Below are 4,734 nucleotides of genomic sequence, written 5' to 3'. Positions count from 1 at the left end.
AAACATCCAGGGCCATCTCCAGTCATCTTGATATCTATATCTGTATCTGTATCTATATCTATATCTATGTCTATATCCTACCACTGGACCCACATGGTCCTGGAGAAGAAAGTGAGGTTCGTGACCTTGCACAGCCCTCCCTCACTTAAAATCCAATTCAGTGCAAGTTATGTCATCAACCATTTTCTTCAAAAATGAAGAACAAACAACAACAATGACTTAGCTACTGTCAGCCTTTATCTTGTCTCCCCTTCTTGGCTAAACTCCTTGAGAAATCCATCTGTACTCAGTGCATTCACTTCCTTACCTCTCATTCAGTCTAAACTCTATGCAATCTGGCATCTGACTTCATCATTCAACTAAGCATCCCTCTCCAAAATTACCATGATCTTTTAAATTGTCAAGGGGCATTTTGCTAAATTCTTAAACTATCTGTATGCCTTTGTGCTTTTTTAATCATCCTCTTCTCTTGTAAATTCTCTCTTCTCTAGGTGTTTGTGTTGTTGTTGTTTTTCTAATAATGCTCTCTCTTGGTGCTCTCCCAGCCTGTCTGCCCAATCCTCCTCAGTTTCCTTTGCTAGGTCTTTATCTAAGTCATGCCCATTAATAGTGGCTTTCCCTCAAGTCTTTGTCATGGACTACCTTCTCTTTCCATCCCATAGTATTTTATTTAGTAACATCCTTAGGTCCTGGCTTCTAGTCTCTTATCACCAGCTGCCTTTAGGTTATTTCAAAATAGATATCCTGGGGCAGGTAGGTGGTGCAGTGGATAAAGCACTGGCCATGGATTCAGGAAGACCTGAGTTCAAATCTAGCCTCAGACACTTAAGACTTATTAGCTGTGTGACCCTGGGCAAGTCACTTAACCATCGTTGCCCCACCAAAAAAAAACCAACCCAAAACCCCAAAATAGATATCCTATAGGGATCTCAAACACATCATGAGCAAACAAGAATTTAACATTTTCCCCCAAAGCATCCTCTCTCCAACTTTTCTCTTATTTTCAAGGATGACACTACCTGCCTTTCAGTCAGGCTCAAATCTTTCATGTTATCCTCACCTCTTCTCTCGCTTTCACTCCACATATCTTAGGTCTTGTCATTTCTACCTTGTCATTTCTACCTTCTACATTTCTTATGTGTCCCCTTATCTCCATTCACTGTTGCCACCCTGGTACAGTGTCTTATCACTTCATACCCATATTATTGCAGTAGCCAGATTCTGATTGGTCCAGAAGGACCTCAAGTTTTTCCCCACTCCAATCTAGCCTTTGTTTGTCTACTAAAGTGATTTTCATAGACCTGACCATGTCATACATTCCCATCCCTTAACTTGAATAACTCCTATTATTTCCATCAAATTATTTCTATCAAATGCAAAATTCTCTATTTCCCATTTTAACCCTTTCATAACCCAATCCTTCCCTACCTGTCCATTCTTCTTACATTCTATTCCTAACATGTCCACTATGATATAGAAACACTGATACCGATGTTCCCCACAAAGAGCTCTCCATTTCCCCTGCCTCTGGGCCTCATCACTAGCTCACCCAATGCCTGGGATGCTCTGCTTCCTTCCTTTGGCTTGATGGTTTTTATAACTTCAAGATACAACTCATATTCTACTGTTGGAGGTTCTTCCACATGTTCTCTACTGCTACTGCCTTTGCTCAATGACCTCAATGACAGTCTATCTAAGTTTCCTCAACTGTAAAATGGGTAAAGTAAAAGTACCTACCTCTTATGAATTACGTGAGAATATATTTGTTAAGCACTTGTCTGATGTAGTAGGTACTATGTAAAAATACTATTTATTTAATCATTTACTTACTTACTGTAAAAAATGAATTGTTATTTGAGGTTTTTATGACCCCCATCTTTTGGCTAGAATTTTTTAAAAAAAAACCTCAGCACATGCACTGGCCTCAGGGGCTCCACAAATGGCACAGTGCTCCACCCACTGGTTGTAGCCATCGCCATGGCGCTGGCACCTCACGTCATCACTACTCACTGAAGCCTACATGAGCTTGGCAAAATTATAATGATTGGAAGCCTAGTAAGGGCAGTCATGTGACTGTCAGAACAGACAGCCAATTGGCTGGGGGCTGCCTGGGGTTTGCTGGGAAGAGGGAGGAGATTTTTACCATTCTAGCTGGAAGCTGGAAAGTGAGAGGATACTGCTGTGTATGCTCAGCTGATTCCTGGGCAGTTGTGTTATTCAGGTTGCATAATTTCCCTTTCTCCATTTTATTTCCTTTCCCTTGATCCTACTGATCCTGTTTGTGTTTTTTTTCTTTATGTTCATTCTTTTTAAATAAATCCTGCTCTGTTTTGAGGGAGGCTGCCAGTCTCCTTCCTTGCCCCAATATTGCAGTGAGCAACACTCCCCAATTAAAAATTGGTCCCCACATTACTTGCTTATTTACTTATTTATTTTGCTATTATTCACACTCTAGACATTTTGTGTATACAGAATTGTTAGCATTCAGTCTCCATAAAAATGTGAATTCTACTTCCCATTTGACTACCACTTTTTCACTTCATAGATTCAGTGGTTATACTTATGGGATAAAATACAGCTGCCATGGTCTGATGGAGAAAGAGTAGCCATTTATTTTTCCTATATGAAATGGTAGAACAATATAAAAAAAAAAAGTGAGTTCCTTGAGGCCAGGCAAATTGAATTTGCCTTTCTTTGTATCTCCAGAGTTTAGCAAAGTGCTGGGAAGCATTTGTTAATTCCCTTTAGACTGACTGTTCGATGATAGTCTGGCCTTTCAATGCCTCACAAATGTTTTTCAGTATCCTATGCTACAGTATGCTATAGCAGGATTTGGGTAAGGAATGTAGAACATTGTGGTTGTTCTCAAGCAACCTTGGGCATCACACCTTCATTTTGTGAAGGCAGTTGCTATAATAAGAATATGATCCTCTCATAAGCAAATCTCCCCCCCAAAAAAAAAATTTCCTCCCTTCACTACAGACCAAATTATAGTCTAATCTTCTGTCACTTGATATCCTTGGCACTTAACATTTTTCTTAGTACATAAGAAGCACATAATAGACTTGTTGGTTTGTTGATATATCTTATTTTTAATTAATTTAATTTTTAATCAACTTTCTTTCCCTTAGAAATTGTTTCAGATGAAGATAACTAAACATTATCTTCAATGTAACAATATGAAGCATCTAAATACACATGGAGTTTGTTATGAGAGTTTCTAACCGTGAACAAAATGTACTCTTGAAAAATCTTTGTTGAATTGAATAGAATAGAGCTGAATGCAAGGAATACCATTCTAAACAGATGTTTAATGCCATGTAAAACCAAATTATTAATTGGTTAATTGTTCCCTTTTAATTTGATTGTCCTTGTGTTGTATGGACATTCAAGTACACTTTAGCCTGCTAAATAATCTCACTGTACATAATTTTTCTCATAAATTCCACCTTTTAAACTTTAAATTCTCTCCCTATCTAGGTAGTTCAGTGGAGAGTGTTGAGTCTAGAGTCAAGAAGATCTAAGTTGCAATCTGGCACTTACTATGTGATTCTAGGCAAGTCACTTAAATCTCTGTTTGCCTCAGTTTCCCCATCCAAAATATTGGGATAATAATAGCACTTATATTCCAGGGTTGTTGTGAGGATCAAATGAGAAAATAATTATAAAGTATATAGCCCAATTACTTGACTGTGGTAAGCACTACCTAAATGTTAACTATCACTTTTTGTTGTTGTTGTTGTTGTTATTCAAGTCCTCCTAAATTTTCTATTCATTTCAAATTAAATAACCCATAATTGTAAACAATAAAAATAGCATGCATGTAAGAAATATATTAGAGGAGTTCTCTATTCAAGCTGATAAGCTTATAGAAAAGTATCTTTACTTAGAACTTGTAATATATTTCCCTGTGAAGGGCATGAACATGTTTACTGGGACTTCTCATAGAGAACTAAGGGCATCCCCTTAAAAGACATAAGGAGACTTCCCTGAGTTTGCAGAGTGGTGACCCCCTTAATTTGAGACTTTTTATTTTGTCTTCCTGAGGAGTATAGGGACATGTCCCTTTGTTCATCCTGGAGGTTAGGGCTCAATGACTATGAATGAATTGATTGACTCCCACTCCTGTGGGACACAGACTACAATGAGAGGAGCCATCTCTTTGTGTTAACCAATTAAAGGGAGTCTTCAATAATAGATGAAGCATGTTTTCCCCCTTTTAAACCAATTTTCCTTAATAGAGGATAGGTCCCAGAATAGCAGAGTTGAGTCCTAAAGTATGATCAAGCAAATGGGATCTTTACATGTTCTTACCCCTTGGCCAAAGAAGATAATTATTTGGCCTCAGCTTCCTAGCCCCAGTCTTAGAGGGGATGAAGAATAATCCCTCAGATTAAGAGATGCCACCACAAAGAAGATATTGTGTAGTCTGCATGATAGAACTCAATCTTAGTCTTCTGGATAGTGGAGAGTGAGGGGAAAGGGTAGTTTCTGGCTTATGTCAGTCTTTTGGAAAGAGGAGAAAATGAAATGTAAGTCCTCAAACCTTAAGAGTTTGCTAGGACATCTAAGTCATGCTATAATGGATTAAAAGATCTGGACCTTGCCCTCTGCTATACCATGAATTATTTGGACACTACAATTGGATTGTCTTTCTAGCAGCTACAAGTTCATTTTCTTCTAAGACATTCAAACCTCAGAGTGATGCTATAAAGGGCTCAAATTCCACCTCTG

At 38.2% G+C, this 4,734-nt stretch overlaps 1 non-coding gene across 1 annotated transcript; it reads left to right on the top strand.

Moving 5' to 3' along the window:
- Nucleotides 1-2,511: 2,511 nt before the first annotated feature.
- On the top strand, nt 2,512-2,646 carry LOC122752387. Its single transcript, XR_006356136.1, has one exon. It is a non-coding gene; the product is annotated as a small nucleolar RNA SNORA29 (small nucleolar RNA).
- The last annotated feature ends 2,088 nt before the right edge of the window (nt 2,647-4,734 follow it).

This window comes from Dromiciops gliroides, chromosome 3 (assembly GCF_019393635.1).
Source record: "Dromiciops gliroides isolate mDroGli1 chromosome 3, mDroGli1.pri, whole genome shotgun sequence".
NCBI lineage: Eukaryota > Metazoa > Chordata > Mammalia > Microbiotheria > Microbiotheriidae > Dromiciops > Dromiciops gliroides.
The sequence above is the reverse complement of the archived record's forward strand: the minus strand, read 5'-3'. Positions and strand labels throughout refer to the sequence as shown.